This window comes from Erpetoichthys calabaricus, chromosome 4 (assembly GCF_900747795.2).
Source record: "Erpetoichthys calabaricus chromosome 4, fErpCal1.3, whole genome shotgun sequence".
NCBI classification, from domain to species: Eukaryota; Metazoa; Chordata; class Cladistia; order Polypteriformes; family Polypteridae; genus Erpetoichthys; species Erpetoichthys calabaricus.
In genome coordinates this window covers 169,972,492-169,994,977 of record NC_041397.2, presented here as the reverse complement: position 1 = coordinate 169,994,977, position 22,486 = coordinate 169,972,492, and the positions used below count along the sequence as shown (strand labels likewise).

General features: G+C 38.9%; 1 protein-coding gene across 1 annotated transcript in view; it reads right to left on the bottom strand.

Moving 5' to 3' along the window:
* tfg (trafficking from ER to golgi regulator) overlaps positions 1-21,920 on the bottom strand; it is a 146,278-nt gene extending 124,358 nt beyond the window's left edge. Inside the window, exon 1 of the mRNA XM_028799937.2 lies at positions 21,766-21,920. The gene's annotated coding sequence lies outside the window, so the exon portion shown is untranslated. The remainder of the gene's footprint in view (positions 1-21,765) is intronic.
* Positions 21,921-22,486: the final 566 nt, after the last annotated feature.

The following is a 22,486-nucleotide window of genomic DNA, read 5'->3' as shown; positions in this document are numbered from 1 at the left end:
ATAAATGAAATGTCGACATCTAAGCGAAGAAGAAAGCAGCGCGGAGAAAAAAAAAAAGAGCAAAAAAGAATAATCGAAGTGCAAATTCAGAAAATAAGGAAAGTAATTATCAGCCCGGAACAAGTGGAAGTGGAAAAGCACGTCCAATCTGGCTCCGAATTAAAAGACAATGAGTAAAAGACAAAGTAGAACTTCATAAAGACGTTTACAAACGTTGGCGCTAAACACATGCAGAGCAGGTTAGAGACTATGAAACCAGTGAAATTAGAAAGGCTCAAAAAAAAAACAAACAAAAAAAGTTGGCACTATAAACATGTGGAGAAAGTTAAAGGATATAAAAGTAGGAAAATTAGAAAATATAAAAAAAAGAAAGTAAAGATCGCATTAGCGCAAACAAACAAACAAACTGCCTCATTTAACTATGCACCAGTCTAACTTTGGTTTTGCACAATAATTACTACACTATTGCACCTTAACACTTAATTCTACTTTATTCACATAATTTTACTTATTTACAGTAATCCCTCCTCCATCGCGGGGGTTGCGTTCCAGAGCCACCCGCGAAATAAGAAAATCTGCGAAGTAGAAACCATATGTTTATATGGTTATTTTTATATTGTCATGCTTGGGTCACAGATTTGCGCAGAAACACAGGAGGTTGTAGAGAGACAGGAACGTTATTCAAACACTGCAAACAAACATTTGTCTCTTTTTCAAAAGTTTAAACTGTGCTCCATGACAAGACAGAGATGACAGTTCCATCTCACAATTAAAAGAATGCAAACATATCTTCCTCTTCAAAGGAGTGCGCGTCAGGAGCACAGAATGTCACATAGATAGAGAAAAGCAAACAAATCAATAGGGCTGTTTGGCGCAGCTCACACCCCCTCCGTCAGGAGCAGGGAGATAGAGAGAGACAGAGTTTGTTTTTCAATCAAAAATCAATACGTGCCCTTCGAGCTTTTAAGTATGCGAAGCACCGTGCAGCATGTCGTTTCAGGAAGCAGCTGCACAAAAGATAGTAAAGTGAAGATAATCTTTCAGCATTTTCTAGACGAGCGTCCGTATCATCTAGGTGTGCAAACAGCCCCCCTGCTCAATCCCCCTACGTCAGGATCAGAGAAGGTCAGCGCAAGAGAGAGAGAAAAGTAAGCTGGGTAGCTTCTCAGCCATCTGCCAATAGCGTCCCTTGTATGAAATCAACTGGGCAAACCAACTGAGGAAGCATGTACCAGAAATTAAAAGACCCATTGTCCGCAGAAATCTGCGAACCAGCAAAAAATCCGCGATATATATTTAAATATGCTTACATATAAAATCCGCGATGTAGTGCGAAAGGCGAAGCGCGATATAGCGAGGGATCACTGTATTATGTTCTACTAATGTGAATTTCCCATTGGGATTAATAAAGTATCTATCTATCTATCTATCTATCTATCTATCTACTATACTGTTATCTTTCAATCTATGACTTTTTGTTAATCTAACTGATATTCTGCTAACTTTGCACAGTTTTGGATAAGCGGATCAGGATGCATTTCACTGCGTGTTGTCCTGTCTAACTATGCATGTGACAAATAAAGAATCTTGACAATTTCAAAAACGGAGTTTACCTCACATGCATTTATTGGTTACTTTGTTAATGTATATATTTATCTGTCTGCTTATTTAAAAAGCTAAATTTACCCCAGGAGTCAAAAACGTTCTGTCTAGCCCTTGTACAAAAACCTAGACAAAAGCTGGGGTATCACCTTGGTAACCCCATGTACTTTTGGAAATGTGAGAGGAAAATAGCACGACTTTACAGACAGGAGTCCAATGCAGAACTCTACTTACTTTTTTACTTTGTAAAAAAAAAAAAAAAATTGACTGCTGATGATGTAGATCATTTTGTTTGTGCTGAAATTCCAAAACAGAGAAACCTATCCTGACCTCATTAAAAAGATTCAGCATACCTGGACTCGCAAGGTTACAAATATTGTTTTAACAGAAGTTCTGAAATAAAAGTGAAACTAATGAAATAGGAATAATTCAAAGAAAAAAAAAATCTTAAAAGTGTGTATCCGGAAAACCAAACACAGGGGTTGGCGAGCAAAGCCCCCTAGTCTATATAGAAGTCAATGTTTGTGTGTGTGTGTATTTACAGTGCATCCAGAAAGTATTCACAGCGCGTCACTTTTTCCACATTTTGTTATGTTACAGCCTTATTCCAAAATGGATTAAATTCATTTTTTTCCCTCAGAATTCCACACACAACACCCCATAATGACAATGTGGAAAAAGTTTACTTGAGATTTTTGCAAATTTATTAAAAATAAAAAAATTGAGAAAGCACATGTACATAAGTATTCACAGCCTTTGCCATGAAGCTCAAAATTGAGCTCAGGTGCATCCTGTTTTCCCTGTTCACCCTTGAGATGTTTCTGCAGCTTAATTGAAGTACACCTGTAGTAAATTCAGTTGATTGGACATGATTTGGAAAGGCACACACCTGTCTATATAAGGTCCCATAGTTAACAGTTCGTGTCAGAGCATAGACCAAGCATTAAGTCAAAGGAATTGTCTGTAGACCTCTGAGACAGGATTGTCTCAAGGCAAAAATCTGGGGAAGGTTACAGAAAAATTTCTGCTGCTTTGAAGGTCCCAATGAGTACTGTGGCCTCACATCACCCGTAAGTGGAAGAAGTTCGAAACCACCAGGACTCTTTCTAGAGCTGGTCGGCCATCTAAACTAAGTGATCGGGGGAGAAGGGCCTTAGTCAGGGAGGTGACCAAGAACCTGATGGTCGCTCTGTCAGAGCTCCAGAGGTCCTCTGTGGAGAGAGGAGAACCTTCCAGAAGGACAACCATCTCTGCAGCAATCCACCAATCAGGCCTGTATGGTAGAGTGGCCAGACGGATGCCACTCCTTAGTAAAAGGCACATGGCTGCCCGCCTGGAATTTGCCAAAAGGCACCTGAAGGACTCTCAGACCATGAGAAAGAAAATTCTCTGGTCTGATGGGACAAAGATTGAACTCTTTGGTGTGAATGCCAGGCGTCACGTTTGGAGGAAACCAGGCACCGTTCATCACCAGGCCAATACCATCCCTACAGTGAAGCATGGTGGTGGCAGCATCATGCTGTGGGGATGTTTTTCAGCGGCAGGAACTGGGAAACTAGCCAGGATAAAGGGAAAGATGACTGCAGCAATGTAGAGAGACATTCTGGATGAAAACCTGCTCCAGAGCGCGCTTGACCTCAGACTGGGGCGACGGTTCATCTTTCAGCAGGACAACGACCCTAAGCACACAGCCAAGATATCAAAGGAGTGGCTTCAGGACAACTCTGTGAATGTCCTTGAGTGGCCCAGCCAGAGCCCAGACTTGAATTCGATTGAACATCTCTGGAGAGATCTTAAAATGGCTGTGCACCAACGCTTCCCATCCAACCTGATGGAGCTTGAGAGGTGCTGCAGAGAGGAATGGGCGAAACTGACCAAGGATAGGTGTGCCAAGCTTGTGGCATCATATTCAAAAAGACCTGAGGCTGTAACTGCTGCCAAAGGTGCATCGACAAAGTATTGAGCAAAGGCTGTGAATACTTATGTACATGTGATTTCTCAGTTTTTTTATTTTTAATAAATTTGCAAAAACCTCAAGTAAACTTTTTTCACGTTGTCATTATGGGGTGTTGTGTGTAGAATTCTGAGGAAAAAAAATGAATTTAATCCATTTTGGAATAAGGCTGTAACATAACAAAATGTGGAAAAAGTTATGCGCTGTGAATACTTTCCTGATGCACTGTATGGATGTTCCAGCATCATTTCGAAACGGCTGAAGCGATTTTCATGAAACTTGGTACACGGTTCTCAATGGTCGACTAAAAATACTGTAGGGTGAAATCAACCCTAACCCACCCTCTTCTGGGTAGGGTAGGGGAATCTTGTGGTCTTGTATGCATGTTATTATCCAGTTGACACTCAGAACAACCACCAGAGGGCAAATTGGAGGTGACTGCTGGCATTCTATATGTTTGAGCACCATCGCGCCCCTGTTGCTTTTTAAATTAAATAGAGTTGGCCGGTTCCAAGCGTCAACTGGATGATATGATAACATACATACACGATAAGCACATTAGTGAGTCTTCATTGTTTGTTAATATATTTTTATTTTTGAAGTTTGCCTCCTTGTAATGGATGTTAAAATCTCAGATAAAACCGCTGGTAACTGGTCAAATGTGTTAAACACAGTGATTCTTCTTTTTTAGAGTTATTTAGAAGTAAAAAAACAGCACACAGATATGATACTGTAACACTGGTGACAGCAAGAACAAGATCCAACCCATCCAAGCAGGAAAAGTCATAGCTATGCTTGAGCATTTATCATGTAAATACAAAAAGAGCCATCAAAAGCCATTGCAGATGCATCCTATACAAAGGAAGCATCTGAAAAAGCAGTTTCATCTTAAGTGTAATACTGACTGTTGCGTGAGCAATTATTCATAAGGACAGTGTGCCATGAAATCAGCCATGAAAAAGCTTAAATCTTTATGAGCTTCACACTGGCACTGCTCCTTGTGCAATATTTAGTAGCACAGCATCCCACTTGAGTACTATGGGCAGCAGCAGATGATCAATGAATACTATACGTGAATAAACTAAACCCATGCCCTCCTTTTAAAGTTACAACAAAAATGTAATCTCTTAATACTAGGGCTGCAACAACTAATCGTGATGATTAATAATAATCAATTATTAAAAACAGCAGCAAGGATAACTTTCATCCATTAGTTTATTATGCCATTAGGCGGAGTATGCTGTTCTGTGCAACTATGTCATTACTTCATTCAGTTGTGAATACATTTGAAAAATGGCAGACTGTACGAAAGTGATAGAAAAAACGGTACATCCTAAGACCTCCAGAGTTTGGGAGCACTTTGCTGTGAACACAGGAAAAAAAAGTTGTCACTTGCACGATGTGTAGGTCTGACCTTGTATTGTATAAGAGCACAATGATGAACAACTTAAAAAAAAACATACCATTACAGGCTCTGTGGAGGAGGAAGACTCGCTGTCATCATAGTAAGGTGAATGTCACTTCAGCATTATGTGATACAAACTAGTGCTGGGCGGTATGACCAAAATTCGATATCACGGTATTTTTCAAAATTATACCAGTTTCACGGTATTTTTTTCCCCATGCAGGAGTGGATTTTAACCACATTTTCCACTGCAATGACTGCAGCAGACTGGCTAAGAATAACCTATTCCATGGTCATGAGATTTGTACATTGTACAAAAAAACATTTTAATGTGCACACAAGTATCAATACAGGTTTGCATGGCACTAATGAATAGAAGGAATCACATTGCATGACAGTTGCAGTCAAAATATAGAGCCTTTTTATTGAACAAATTTTGCAAACAACTTAAACTATAATTTTGACAACATATTTTCAACCATCCAAAGAGGCATTTAGACTTAGTAAAATATCCAGAGGTGCTTGTCAAAAGTTGTATTGCACTGAACATGTCTTAGAAAAGGAATAAATAGTAAATATTTTTTGTAAACCAACTACACTTTCTGTTAATGTTAACAATCTCTGTCCACTGAAAATGATATCAAGTAATTTATCTTAGCATTCTAAATGTTCAGGGAGCAGGAATATCATGAAATTAATGTATTCTGTGTGGTGATCACTGCCTGCGCCTCCTTTTAGTGCAAGAGGAAGTCAGTTTAAGAAGCACATAGCGATTAACTTGGCTCGGGGAACACAACACAAATCATTTAATGTGCTACATAACTTATGACGGGGTTTGTGAAAATCTAGTAAATTAAATATTCATTTTAAGATGAAGTTTAGTTTACAATGTTCTACTTTAATGACAAATTACGAGAATAAAGTCAACACGTCGACTTTCATCTCGACATAAACAGCAACAATAAAGCGAAAATGTCAAGAATAAAGTCAACATGTCGTCATACTATTACACAGTACCCAGGTACATTACCCAGGTACATTACACAGTATTGAAAAAAAATAAAACAAGTACAACTTGGCTTGCAGTATTATCCAGTAGTATAGAAACAGTATTCACATATTAGAACATAATGGTCCATATCCGACCTTTTAAAACTAAAGTATCTCCAGACAACAGACCCGGCTTCGTTTTCCGGCAAATGTTCTTCTGTGTCATCATGTTCAAATTTACTGTCTGCTACAGCTTCAGTTTTGGAATGTTCTCTGTCCATTTTCACCGTTCAATACCTCCACTAACGCATGTACTCCATTGAATGCGTGTTTAGCGGTGCAGCAGTGAAAAAGGCCCCCCCTTAAACAGTTTCCCGCTGCGCCACGTTCCGAACGTTGTTTAGGCTATTTAAACAGGTGTTGCGGTATAAGTAAAATCCATATCATAACAAAAATAAAAACGGTTTTTGGTATGAATTGGTATACTGCCCAGCACTGATACAAACACATGAATGCAATGTTTGCTAGGCTAGGCATAGTGATATGACTTTCAGCTTGAAGTGAGGAATAATTCAAGTAAAAGTTCAACCCTCTGCAATGGGAATAAAACATTTCATGACAGGCGACTACAGATACAGGTATGTCAATTGCCACTAGCTAATAAATGTTCAGATTTGGAGTGTGTTTATTTATTTATTTTTTCGACGTGGTCACTCTACTGAGTTATTGTATTACATCACACACTTGCATACATGTGTAACATTAGCACGTATGCATTTACAAAATATGGATATGAAGTAGCGTACATCAATATGCGAACAAAACATTTTTTTTCCTCTCAGTGCCGTGTGCAAAGGAAATCAAAATCTCCAGTACCATACAGACAGAAAAAAAGCAGCAAGTACAATGTTGAATCTTGCAGCACATCAACTGCAACTGAAAGGCATATTGCACATTCCAAGACAAAAGGAAAGAGCAGGGTGGATAACGAAAGGTTCAGACCAGTTGGCTATCTGGAGGGAGGCATGATAATGTACAAATACGGCAGGAGATAGCCTAATTTAGCCGGCAAAACTGATTTTGTAGCAGGATCACACCATTTCAAATGTAAAACTCTTATAGCACAGTCCCAACAGCAAATGACATGGAACAGTACCTTGGCTACAAACCAATATGTCAAAGAATCTGTGGTGGTGGTAAAAGGTTTCCAGACACAAAAGCCGAAGAATGATGAGGCAAAAGGAGCTTTTAATTAAAATAAACTTTATGTATTATACAGCAAACTGAGTTTCACACAGATTAAAACCACAATTTTAGGTGCTAAAGAAAAACAGTCTGAACATTTCCCCAATATAAATGACAACATTGTTTGTTGTGCCAAACTAATTTCAAACATTGCTGCACATATTTAAAAAAAAAAAAAAAAACACTCTTCGATGGTGGAATATTGTAGTGGTCAGATATTTCATGATACATTTCCAGTAAACCGTCGCTTTTACTGAAAAGAAACATTGTAGCCTAAACTACATGTTTAATTTTGAAGTGGTTTAATATGATTATAAATGCATAAGCCATTTTGCAAGTTTAATTTATTGAAAACCTGTGTTTTAACTGTGTGTGTGTGTGTGTGTGTGTGTGTGTGTGTGTGCGTGTGTTTGAACCAGAAGTGCAACTAAGTGTTTTATTTTTACTACTAGTATTTATTTTTAGTTGATTATATACATGTTTTATAACACTTAATATTTTAAGATATCTACAAGTAGTTCCTATTTTAAAAATACTTTTCTGAAAATTTTATGCAAACCTGTTTTTTGATGAAAAATTCCATTTCATGCACTTTAACCTTCTTAGCATTAGACCCGAGAGTTACTTCGGCTGTAAAAACAGAGCTAAAAGTGTTAGTCTCAGCACCACTTGGGCCATGGTAAGACGCGTTTCACATAAGACTCAAGAATTACTTGGGCTGTAAAAGTGTCTACAGCTTTAGTGCAGAGTGTTACTCAGGCAATGGTGTAGATACGTCGTTTTCTCCTAGCCTCATAAAGAGTCTCATTATATTAATTACTATTATTATTTGTATCATTATTATACTTTCTACAGTTCTGACTTTGTACTTTTAGTGTTTTGGACGTTTAACAGTAGAAAGATGAGATTTAATAAAAATATCATTTTTCAAGGCAAAAAAATGCAATGCTGTTTACATTTTTTTTTTGGGGAGAAAAAAACATAACGCTAAGGATGCTACACGTTTAATTTCAAATTGTAAAATAAGCAAAAAGGTGTCAGGTTTAAGAAGCAAAAGCCTGTCTCTTTTACTAATGTCTATAACCATTAACCAGTAAACCTTAAGATTACTTTTTTTTTTCTCTCTGGGTCTGATTTTTTACAAAGGTGGCTAAATGCTTTTCATTGGTGGTGAAGCCTAATCTTTTCTCTTTTTTCATCATTTTCTTGTATTACTGTTATCTGAATTTGATTTATACCATGCACCAATTGAATAAAAGGATTAAAAAGCATTATTTTGTACATTTTTGAGCCTGTAGTCATTTTTGCTAGTCCAAAATGTGATGAGGCAGGCAACAATGCTATTACAATATGATTTCAAAACAGAGATGTGATTTGTAGCAATACTAAGTCAACTTTGAATGATTTTTAATAATGCGCTACTTAAAAGAGGGTACATGTTGCCAACAAAACCTTTTAAACTTTTGTGTTGTGAGTAGCATACAGTACATCTGTTCACCTTTATGAATGAATGAATTCTATGTACTTGAATAGGTAAATAATTTCCTTAATAATTACAAGTTCAAGTGCATAGATAATGTATAAAAATCACAGCATATCAATAGAAAATTACATTACACAATATCAAGTAGTGCTCACTAGGGCTGGGTATTGGCACTGATGTCCTGATTCGATTCAATTTCAATTTAACACAATATCCTAGTTTGATTCAATGTTGTTTTTTATCTTGACTGAATTAGCGTGTACTGATATATTTGAGGGCGGCACAGTGGCGCAGTGGGTAGCGCTGCTGCCTCGCAGTTAGGAGACCAGGGTTCGCTTCCCGGGTCCTCCCTGCGTGGAGTTTGCATGTTCTCCCCGTGTCTGCGTGGGTTTCCTCTGGGTACTCTGGTTTCCTCCCACAGTCCAAAGACATGCAGGTTAGGTGCATTGGCGATTCTAAATTGTCCCTAGTGTGTGCTTGGTGTTTGTGCGCATCCTGCGGTGGGCTGGCACCCTGCCCGGGGTTTGTTTCCTGCCTTGCGACCTGTGGTGGCTGGGATTGGCTCCAGCAGACCCCCCATGACCCTGTCGTTAGGATATAGCGGGTTGGATAATGGATGGATGATATATTTGAAGTGGTGACTTTTTTTTAGACATTACTTAACCATGCATCAGTATTTGGAAGATGTGAAATAAAATTGAATTTTTTTTTTTTTTAAAAAACATTTTTCACAGTATTGCACTCATTCAAAATTCACCATAATTTAACTAACATATGTATTGCCACATCAGAGTCCATGAACATTAACGGGGCTTCTTTGTTTTAAAACAATGCAATGTTATCTACTTTATAAAACATCTATATCATCTTGAAAATATTATTATAAAATAATAAAATATTGCTTCTTAAATAAAAAGTATCTCATTCAATAACCTTATTCGTGTGTTATGAATCTTCATGTAGACATCCTTCATCTAAACTGTTAGCCAAATTTATTCCCCTACTGGACATTTAAAATAATCTTGAATTAATCAAAATTAAAGATACAGCAGGAAGAGTCCTGTCTTTCTATAATTCTTCAAGTTACACAAATCTTCAGTTGTTCACGTGTAACAGACGCGTTAATCAGTTTTTCAAAATGTGCTTTTGTAATTCCTCCTCAGAGAAAAAAAAGGAAACATTTTAAAATGAGGATCTAGAGCTGATGCTTGTTGACAGTGGCACTGGATGAATGCAACATAAAAGAAAAAGAACCAGCAATCGTGACTAACAGCACCACCAATATGATTTGTACAGTGCAGCTTATGGAGATATTCAACTTGGCTGCTTTGTGTACAAGCTCACTAAGGTATCATAGGCAGCTCTGAAAAGTCCAACAATGGCCCACTTGCTTGGCCAGGTAAGGCGCATTGCAAACTTTTGCCACTGTAGCAGTACAGCTAGCCACGTTCTTAAAGAGAAGCAACATTTTATTTGACTTGCCAACACACAAACGTGTGACTGATGCAGTCACACAATCAAAACATTCATTGGAAATGCTAGAAAGATTTTTGGGAGAACAGCCAGTCACCTGAGCAAATATGCATACTGTATAGGCAGCAAGGTTGCTCTTGCTGTGACTGGCAAGCAGCGTGCCTGTCTGCAACACAGTCATTTTTAATGTAGTGACGTGATTGTCACGTAGGAATCTGCTGCTCTGGATGTTCAGCTGTCGCAAGTTAGGGCTACTCTCTCTACTGACCTGAGAGACGTGGTGATGCTTTGTTTAAGATCTTCATAAAGCCTAGGGACAATAACTTCACTTGTTTGCTTTCTGATTGTATCGCATAACACAGTTCAAAAACCTGTATCATTTGTGGAAAACCCTCATTTTCAACAACAGTGTAGGTTCTCATATCTTTACAGATAAAAACTGCTATAGATTTTGTTATTTTTTTTGGGCATGACATGAATTAAATGGAAGCTTGGAGTTACCTGCCATCTCTGATGTGGATTTGTTTAGGCTCTACTTGTTTGGATGTATATAAAAATAGAATTGTTTAAATGAAAAATAATGATTTATCAGAAAATCGTTATTTTTACCCAGGCCTAGTACTCACAAGGTACTAAAACATTTTTGCATACACCAACCTACTCTTTAAATGAAACCTTGTCTCCCGGTTTCAGCTCGTAAATGTGAATGCTAAAGTCACCTGTATTTGCTCTTTCACTCTTTGATAGGCTAGTCTATATTTTTCATAGAGTAACAAAATCTTAATGGATCTGTAAAACACCTTTTAAAGGTGCATATTGTTTTCTTCAGACACTGAAGAACAGCTAATTTCAACAGTTTATTTATAGATATTCTACATGCAACCCATGGTCAACATACCAGATTATTAACATGCAAACATAGTATGAATAGAAAAGGTATGGGTACTGAATGGGTACGGTAGAGCAGGAGTCCCCAACCACCGGTTCGCGACCCACTACCGGGCCGCAGCCGTCTGACAGCCGGGCCGCGAGAGAACTGCCGGCAACGGAGACTCACTCAGACTTTTCAGAACGCTTGGCGGGCGGGGCTTTGCAGCGGCACAGAGAGAAGAGAGAGACCGAGGTAAGAGAGTATTACAACAAAGTGTTTTTATGGTCCCGACAGTTTCCCCATATGACACGAGTCTATAGAAGTCTCGTTACTACGAAGTGCATTCAGCAGATGCTTTCATTACAACGAAGTGACCTTGAAATGCTTGAATGAATCATCCACAGAGCAGTTAGATCTGTGCTCACAGCTCAGTTGTACACATTTACACAACGATCCCCAAACAAACATTGTAAAAAAAAAATTCTTCGAACTTTCCTCGTACTGTTTTTTTTTTTTTTTGCTGTTTTTGTTTTCTGTGGTTTTCAGTGATACCTTTTGCTTATTGCTTGTCAACTTTTGAAAAACATCCATTGGAATTTAACTCATTGTCACCCTCCTATAGAAACGGCAGACACGAAAAAAACAATAGCAGTGTTAATGTTTGTGATGTGCAATCTGTTGGAATGGCAAATGCAAAGCATATGTCTTTGTTATATGCAAAAAAAGAAGAAAAATCTCGGGTTGCAAACATATGCGAACTGCTTAATAACTTAATAATAATAGAAATGTTATGTAAATTGTTTATAAAACTTGGGTCATCTCCGGGCACTAAAATTTAACATATAACCCAGCTTCTTTACCACCATCAAAAAATGTTGCAACACCTAATTTCAGGGACTCCTCATGTCATTATCAAGGGAACTTTCCACAAATATGTAGAAAAGAACTGCTATTGGTCAGTGTAGTCATTTACAAACCTCCAAGGCACCATCAAACGTCGGAACCTATTTATCTAATACCTGATGAACCACCTCTACAATACATGCATACACATTTAAACATACTATTATCATTGCCAATGAGAAAACATACAAAAAATCGATTGTTATTAATTACACACATTTGCTACATATTTGTTTAAATGTTTTGTCCACTTGGACACACTGAAAAGTTCATTTACAGTGGGGCAAAAAAGTATTTAGTCAGCCACCAATTGTGCAAGTTCTCCCACTTAAAAAGATGAGAGAGGCCTGTAATTTTCATCATAGGAATACCTCAACTGTGAGAGACAAAATGAGAAAAAAAAATCCAGAAAATCACATTGTCTGATTTTAAAGAATTTATTTGTATATTATGGTGGAAAATAAGTATTTGGTCACCTACAAACAAGCAAGATTTCTGGCTCTCACAGACCTGTAACTTCTTCTGTAAGAGGCTCCTCTGTCCTCCACTCGTTACCTGTATTAATGGCACCTGTTTGAACTCGTTATCAATATAAAAGACACCTGTCCAAAACCTCAAACAGTCACACTCCAAACTCCACTATGGCCACGACCAAAGAGTTGTCAAAGGACACCAGAAACAAAATTGTAGACCTGCACCAGGCTGGGAAGACTGAATCTACAATAGGTAAGCAGCTTGGTGTGAAGAAATCAACTGTGGGAGAAATTATTAGAAAATGGAAGACATACAAGACCACTGATAATCTCCCTCGATCTGGGGCGCCACACAAGATCTCACCCCATGGGGTCAAAATGATCACAAGAACGGTGAGCAAAAATCCCAGAACCACACGGGAGGACCTAGTGAATGACCTGCAGAGAGCTGGGACCAAAGTAACAAAGGCTACCATCAGTAACACACTACGCCGCCAGGGACTCAAATCCTGCAGTGCCAGACGTGTCCCCCTGCTTAAGACAGTACATGTGCAGGCCCGTCTGAAGTTTGCTAGAGAGCATTTGGATGATCCAGAAGAGGACTGGGAGAATATCATATGGTCAGATGAAACCAAAATAGAACTTTTTGGTAAAAACTCTACTTGTCGTGTTTGGAGGAGAAAGAATGCTGAGTTGCATCCAAAGAACACCATACCTACTGTAAAGCATGGGGGTGGAAACATCATGCTTTGGGGCTGTTTCTCTGCAAAGGGACCAGTACGACTGATCCGTGTAAAGGAAAGAATGAATGGGGCCATGTATTGTCAGATTTTGAGTGAAAACCTCCTTCCATCAGCAAGGGCATTGAAGATGAAACGTGGTTGGGTCTTTCAGCATGACCATGATCCCAAACACACCTCCCGGGTAATGAAGGAGTGACTTCATAAGAAGCATTTCAAGGTCCTGGAGTGGCCTAGCCAGTCTCCAGATCTCAACCCCATAGAAAATCTTTGGAGGGAGTTGAAAGTCCGTGTTGCCCAGCGACAGCCCCAAAACATCACTGCTCTAGAGGAGATCTGCATGGAGGAATGGTACAAAATACCAGCAACAGTGTGTGAAAACCTTGTGAAGACTTACAGAAAACGTTTGACCTCTGTCATTACCAACAAAGGGTATATAACAAAGAATTGAGATGAACTTTTGTTATTGACCAAATACTTTTTTTCCACCATAATTTGCAAATAAATCCTTCAAAAATCAGACAATGTGATTTTCTGGATTTTTTTTTTCTCATTTTGTCTCTCATAGTTGAGGTATACCTATGATGAAAATTACAGGCCTCTCTCATCTTTTTAAGTGGGAGAACTTGCACAATTGGTGGCTGACTAAATACTTCTTTGCCTCACTGTATTTCCCACTCTGGAATAACTTTATTTATAATAGTCTGTAATTAAAGCCTGGATTCTTTCTTTGTCTTGCCCTGATTGTTATTTATGATCATTGCAAAGCTAAATTTATCTGAGAAATGCAGTCTTTTAAACTTAAATGGAAAGTCTGTGCAAAAGATATATCTCTCTATTATAAAAAAAAAAAATCCTGGAGAGAAACAGTAGGGCGTCGAGACATGATCTTCACGTTAAGATCACGGAAGACAGTTAAAAGACCCGCGAGGACCTTAAACATGAGACACTGTGCCAAGAGATTGACCCAGGACAGGTCTCAGCGATGACGGACAACATGAGATTCTTGCAAGACACGCCCTACTTACAATCAATATCAAAAAAGACAACAAGGCAGCAAAACATTCAGTCCTGTGAAGGATTTGAGCACACAAAGATCCAGGGTCTCAGCACATATAAAGCGTATAAGGACTATACATTATAAATGAAATGTCGACGACTAAGCAAAGAAGAAAGCAGCGCAGAGAAAAGAGACTCAAAAGCGTTGGAGAGAAAAAAATAGCAAAAAAGGAAAAATAATCTAGGTGCAAATTCAGAAAATAAGGAAAGTAATTATCAGCCCATAACAAGTGGAATTGGAACAAAGCACCTCCAATTGGGCTCAGAATTAAAAAACAGAGTAAAAGACAAAGTAGAATTTCATAAACACGTTCACAAACGTTGGCGCTATACACATGCAGAGAAGATTATGAAAGCAGTGGAATTTGAAAGGCTCAAAAAAAAAAAAAAAAACATGCGCGATACAAATGTGGAGAAAGTTAAAGAATATGAAAGTAGGAAAATTAGAAAGTATAAAAAAAAAAACAAAGATTGCAGTAGCGCAAACAAATGGAAATTATTACTTGAAAAAGGGAAAATAATCACCACGGACCAGGTGTCATTGAAAAAAAGCAGGACAAAGCAAGGTCAGGAATAAAAGACAGTAGAAAATAAAGTAAAACGTCATAAAGAGGTTACAAAACAAAGGGGCCAAACACATGCAGAGCAGGTTAGAGATAATGACAACTGGAATTCAAAGGACTCAAAAAAAACGACAGTGTCAAAAAAAGAAAGTAAACAGCGCATTAGCGCAAAAAAAGAGAAATTATTACTCGGAGAAATAACTAAAAGGCGAACAGAGATCGAATATATGGATACAGGTGATATGTAAGAAGTATGTAAATATTGTAAGGCTTTTAAGTTTAAGTCAGAGAATTTAAAAACGCGTTTTACCTCACATGCATTTATTGGTTAATTTGCAAAAAAAAAAAAAAAAAATTACCTGCTGATGATGTAGATCGCTTTCTCTGTGCTGAAATTCCAAACAGAGAAACCTATCCTGAATTATGATACAAAGTCATTAAACACAGGTCTCTGACCTCATTTAAAAGATTCAGCATATTGGGACTCGAAAGATTCCAAATATTGTTTTTACATAAGTTCTGAAATAAAAGTGAAACTAATGAAATAGCAAGAATTCAAAGAAAAAAAAAATCTTAAAAGTGTATATCCGGAAAACCAAACACAGGGGATAGCAAGCGAAGCAAGTAGAATATATTCTAATATATAGAATATATTCTAATTTGACTTTTGGTCATTTGTCGAATCTAGTTCAGGGTTGGGAGGGGATGCAATCTATCCCAGCCAAAAAGGCACAAGCTAGGAGAAAAATCTGGACAGGTCAATAATACATTATTATGCACATACAAGCACACATTCATATTAATGCAATTGTGCCAATTTAGAGTCACCAATTAATCTAACCTGTGTATCTCTCATTATGTGGAGGGGAAGTCCATGCAGATGATAAATGATGGATGATTTAAACTCTGGACATTGGAATCATGAGACAACAGAACTAACTACCTTGCCACTGTGGTACCCTCATCAACTAAATTATAAAAGACACATTTCCTTTTGCAAGAGCAGTGTACCATACATTAAACACACAACAATCAATACTGGATGCTAGCCGACTTGCTGACCAACCACAAGCGTTACCTGGTAGGTACCCACCCATACAATCAGATTGTGATTCAGACTACGAATGCCATGAATGTAATTACTCCGATCTACATGCTGTCAAATGAACGAACCACATGCCGTAGCGCAGCGTTAGTGGCTTCACCTCTGGCGCTAACGTTCGAGGTTCGATTCCCGAGAGGGGATGCAGTCAGTGTGTACGCCTGATAAGCTCAGAATTAGGAGGAAACACGTGTCGTGTACTCTTTGCATTATTTGACAGTAAAACTATTTCAACCATTCTATGATCTGCTTCTCGCAACTGAAAGAGGGCACCGTGGCGGATGTTAGCCGACTTGCTGACCAACCACAAGCGTTACCTGGTAGGTAACCACCCATACAATCAGATTGTGATTCAGACTACGAATGCCATGTATGTATGTGTATGTATATATATATATATATATATATATATTATATATATACATACATACACACACAAGAATAAAAAGGTTGATAAAACAACAGAAAAACATTGTGCAATACTTAAGACTTATTTATTGTAACAAGTATCCTAAACCAGTGTTTCCCAACCATTGTTCTGCGGCACATAAGTGTGTCGTGAGAAATCATCAGGTGTGCCGTGGAAGATTATCCAATTTCACCTGATTGGTACTCTAAGGCTGCCTGTTTATTCTGCCTGTCATTAGAGGGCAGTACAACTTCTTGCTCCAATTAAGTGGGTTGCCAACCACCAGTAAAACAGAAGACGAAGAAGAAATACGAAAGTACATAGTCATGCTGTGAGTGAGACAACGCCGCAAGTAATAGCGATGGATAAATATTTGAAAAGAAAAAGTAGCCAATCTGACCTGAGTCCTGGAGAAAATTCCGACCCAGATGAAGGCCCTAGCATGAGTAGTGGTCAGAAGAAAGCAAAAAAGGTGAGCTCAAGACAACACAATGAAAGTTATCTTGCCTTTGGTTTCACTTATACTGGGGAACCAACCGAGCCAATTCTGCTATGCCTGGTGTGCGGGAAAAAATTGTCAAACAGTGCCATGGTTCCAAGTAAACTTAAACGCCATCCCCAGACAAAACACCAATCACTTCAAAACAAGAACACGGACTATTTTGTTCAACTGCATGAACAGACTGAGAAACAGGCAGCATTAATGAGGAAAACCACCAAGACGAGTGAGAAAGCACTTAAAGCTAGCTACCAAGTTGCTGAACTCATCGCTAAATCAAAACAGCCACACGCCATAGCAGAGACATTAATACTGCAAAATTTTATCATAAAAGAGATGATCGGCCCTGGCGCTGTTAAAGAAATAGCCCAAGTCCGTCTCTCAAATAATACAATTTCCAGACATACTGAAGACATGTCTGCTGACATTGAAAAGATAGTTTTGTAAAAGTTGCACATTAGTGGCAAATTTGCATTGCAAATCGATGAATCTACAAATATCAGTGGACATGCACAACTTATGGCAAATGTGCGCTTTGTACATTGAGACATCATCAGAGAAAACGTTCTGTTTTGCAAGGAACTGCCAGAAAGAATAACAGGAGAGGAAATTTTTCGAGTTGTGTCAGACTACCTTGAACAAGGAGGACTAAAGTGGCAAAACTGCACAAGTGTTTGCACCGATGCAGCAGCTGCCATGCTCAGGCACACCAAAGGATTTGTAAACAGAGTGAAAGAGCAACATCCAGATGTCATTGCAATGCATCGTTTTCTGCACTGGGAAATGCTTGTTGCCAAGACATTGCCGGCAGACCTAGCTGCTGTACTGGAAGATGTGCGCGTGATAAATTTTGTGAAGACGAGACCTTTAAAAAGTCGCATTTTCACATCACAACATAAAGTGTTATTGCTCCACAAGGAGGTCCAGTGGCTGTCTCGTGGCAAAGTTTTAGCCCGTGTGTATGAGCTGCGGGAGGAACTTGAAAGTGTTTTTGACAAATCAGAAGTATGATGACGCTAAGTTGCTCTCAAGTGACGAGTGGTGTGCAAGACTGGCATATCTGGCAGATACTGTATATTTCAACATATGAATGACCTGAACACACGAATGCAAGGCCGAAATGAAAACCTGCTCACAAGTACAGATAAAATAAAGGGATTTTTTTCAAAGGTGCAGCTCTGGAAACAACATGTCGAAAGTGCCAACCTTAACATGTTCCCACACACCCAGAAATGGCAGGGTGTCAACAGTGCTGCACTGTGTGAGACAATAGGTAAACATCTGCAAGGTCTTGAGCAGAAGTTGTTATGTTATTTCCTTTCACTTTCCACGGATTGCCTTAACTGGTTTAGGAACCCATACAGCTCAACTGCAGTTGGAAAGGACATGACTTTACAGTGCAGTGGCATTCTTCTAAATCAGACATATAAAAAGCAACATAACACATACAACTATCTACTTCAAAATACCTACAAAGAAAACAAAGGAAAACTAGGAATACAAAGAAAAAAAAGCGAAGCAAAACCAAATTTCACCCCTCCAAAAAATCCCCAGACCAGTTTGTTAATTAGACATTAATTATTGCTGCTTAAGTAGTTATAACTCTTGCAACATTTTTGAGTTTCATTTTAGTTCACTTGTTCAGTAAGATTCCCAACCATTAATTGCTTCTCAGAGTCTTAAACAACTGCATACAGTTTTTAATTGCTTCTTGTTTTTTCACCAGCTGAAAATGAACAGTAAGATGCAAATGAAAGGAGCCAGCAGTTCACCATATAACATGGATTTATTCAGATCTGTGTGTGCTCATCACAAAGTTTTTAATTTACTAAAATATTTGAAAAGAAATTGAAGCAAGAAAAACAATCAAGAATAACTAGCTTGCGCTGGGCCACAAATCACTAGGATAATCATCCTCAGAAGGGAAAAATAATAGAATGCGAGAGTGATCTGTCATCCATAAGTTCACTGTTTGGCGGGAATTGACTTCTAACTAGGCAACTAAACTGGAACAAAATCAGAAGCTTCTGTACCTCCCATGACTGAACTTGGCAACTTCTGAGCTGGAGCAAGTTGTGTGATTAAATGAGGAGATTACAGGTAGTTAAGAACATGACTGGCATTAAATTAACAAGCTCTTTGGAACAAATACCCATAACCGTCTTGAACAAGAACTGAGCACTTACTTTATGAATTTCTAAAAATTTCCAAGTTATTACTATACTGCTAAAAAAAATTACAGGAACACTTAGTCATCACAGTCCAACACCAAGTCAGTTAAGCTTCAGGGATATCAATCTGCATAAGCGATTGTGAATCAACGTCACCTGCTTTCATGCAAATTAAAATGATAACAGGTGTACTAGAGGGACAACAGCAAGACAACCCTGAAAAAGTGGATGGTTTTGCAGTTGGTGGCCACAGACAATTACTCTCCCTTATCCTTCCTGACTCATTCTTGTGTAATTTTGCTTTTTGCTAGTCTCCTTGTCACTACTGGTAGCATAAGGCAGTATGTGCAGCCGATTCAGATTGCACAAGTACTTAAGCTCCTCCGGGATGGAACATCCAAATGTGCAGTCAAGAGCATGGCAGAGATATCAGGAGACAGGCCATTACCCGTGGAGAACTGGACCCGTGGAGAACTGGAGGATGTACAGGCCAGTCAATGTCATCATCACCCAGGAACTGCCTGCACACTCTGGCCATATGGTGCTGGGCATTATCCTGCACCAGGAGGAACCCTGCACCAGATTAAGGTCTGACAATGGCTCAGAGGATTTCATCACGATACCTAACAGGAGTCAATGTATCATTGCCTAACATATGGAGGTCTGTGTGACCCTCCAAGGATATGCCCAACTAAACCATCACTGACCCTCCGCCCAAACCAGTCATGCTGGATAATGTTGCAGGTTGGATAACATTCACCACGTTGTTTCTATGGACTCTTTAACGTCTCAGTGTGAACCTGTTCTCACCTGTGAAGATTACGGGGAGCCAATGGCAGAGCTGCCAAATGTGGTATTCTCTAGTGAATGCCAATCAAGATGCACAGTGATTGGCTGTGAGCACAGGTCCCACTAGAGGACATCAGGCCCCTGTGCCACCCTCAAGGAGTCTGTTTCTGACAGTTTGGTCAGAAACATGCACACTAGTAGTCAGCTGGAGGTCATTTTGTTGGGCTCTGGCAGTGCGCCTCCTGTCCTCCTTGCACAAAGGAGCAGCTGCTGGGTTGATGCCCTTCTATGGCCCTGTCCACCTCTCCTCATATAACGGCCTGTCTCCTGGTACCTCCTCCATGCTCTCAAGACCTTCTTGTGATGGCACATAATGATGTGCTATCCTGGAGGAGCTGGACTACTTGTGCACACTGAATAAGCTGCAGATACCACGTCATGATACCAGTAGTGACAAGGATACTAGCAAAACTAGAGAAGAATCAGTCAGGAAGGATAAGAAGAGAGCAATTGTCTGTGGCCACCACCTGCAAAAATATTCCTTTTTTGGGGTTTGCCTTGCTGTTGCTTCTCCAGTGCACCTGTTGTCAGTTTCATTTGCATCAAATAAGGTGAATTTGATTCACAATTACTTATGCTTCCTAACTGGGCAGATTGATATCCCTGAAGCTTAAATGACTTGGTGTTAGACTTTTCATGATTAAGTGTTCCTTTAATTTTTGATAAGAGTACTACAGGCACACATATACCTTTTATTACTATACTGCTAAAAAAAAATTACGGGAACACTTAGTCATCACAGTCCAACACCAAGTCAGTTAAGCTTCAGGGATATCAATCTGCATAAGCGATTGTGAATCAATACATTCCATAATACATTATTTCTTGTGCTGCCCTCTACCATGGAGCACAAGTAGATTAAGTGCCTTGTTCAAGTTCACACAGAGTCAGAAGAAATTAAACCCAGAAATATACGACTCATATTCAGTCTGACTCAAAAAAAAAACCTTGAAACCGTTGAAACACTTTACTCAAGCAAAAAAGGCTACTAGTTTTCCAAGAAACAGATTGGGCAATGTATACTTTGCCCCACAGCAGACACCTTGTTCCACTTGGAGATTTTTACATCCAAGTCCAAACAGTTCAAACATATGTACCTTGAACAATCGTTCACCATGTATTACGAACACTGTAAATAATAACAAAAACTAAATTGTATAAGGCATTGTGAAATTCTCGTGAGTTGCAACTGCTGTGGTGGTTGATAAACTTGCTGGGGGAGTTTTATCAATGTGTGAACTGGTCGATTATTTCTATTAGCATTGCATTGTTTCCGTTAAATTGTTCTTCCTCCGACTGTTATAATCACAGCATACTATCCAAATACGGATGGATGCATCAAGAAAATATCACCAGCTTGTTCGTTCTAGTCAATTATCACATACGCTAGCACAACCTGAATCGTGCAGTGTCATACAGAGAAATCATAAAGAAATCGCCACGACGTGATATGAAAGCTGAACCGTTCTGTATTTTATGTTTGCCGAAGCCTAAACCTATACCTGTATTCGGGAATGTAGTTCAATAACACGTAAATGAAAGCAGAACTACCTTTAAAAAAATATTTCTAAGAACAACAGGCCCGATCGTTACGTCATTGCCGGAAATGTGTACATGCAACATAATCACCCCAGAAAGAAGCACTTACGATTTCTATGACCCTCACTTCCTGCAAGATTGTGCGCCGTAATAAACCTCATTATACCGGCGACACGTTATAACCGGATTAGACCGCTGAATGAAAACGAAAATATCACTTCGCGAAAGTGAAAAAAATATATAAAGCATTGCAGGTTGTTTCCTATTAATTGGAATTATGATCATAATCATTGAGAGTTAAACAATATTAATGGCAGCTGATAATATCGTGAAAGATAGTAACTACAGGAGCTTATTTTTAATTTTTTGAGAGACTGTTGTAGAAACAGAAACACATATTTATTTTGAGTACCCACGGAAAGATCCACTACTTACCCAAGTTGGTGTTTTGCTTTAGCAGGTTGCTGTTTATGATACAGGCGGTCACTGACTGTCGTTCCTTACACCAGGAAATCTCAACCGTACAACTAGACGTGGCAAACACGCCACCGCGCAGCCGCACCGCGCTGCGCAGAGAGTACGAGTTTACGTCACAGATTTTGACCAATTGGTGCAAGCTCTGCGCGAGTCTTGCAGAAGAACAGCTGCCTTTACTTCGCTCTTCATTCGCGAAGAAGTGGTCTGACCGCGCATAATCTGGAGGATGTCATCAGGACCCTCAATGTACAAATAAACTGTTCTCTTTCAGATACAGATATTAATAGTAGATCATCTTCTGTAAAAACGCGAAATTTGGCAGCACAGTTTTAAACCTCGCGTGTTGAGTTTTTAGCCAATACAACCAACCTAGAAAAGCGTTTACAACTGTTTAAATGAATGAATTAAATTAAATTTATTGTTAATGTCAGTGTGTTGTACAATACTTAGGGTGGCAAGATGTTGTATTGGTCACCGTGGATAACTCGCCGCTCCAACGACCTTGGTTCAAAAAATTCTCAGCTTTTAAGTTTCTTGCACCCAACTTTGTTACATCAGTAGGCCTGTTCTAAAACAGATGCACAAATAAGTTATTGGTTGTAATTGACTTGTACTGTGCTTCAGGAATACCTGTTTCTTGCTCATATGCTTGCAATTTAAAACCCATACCTAGATTATC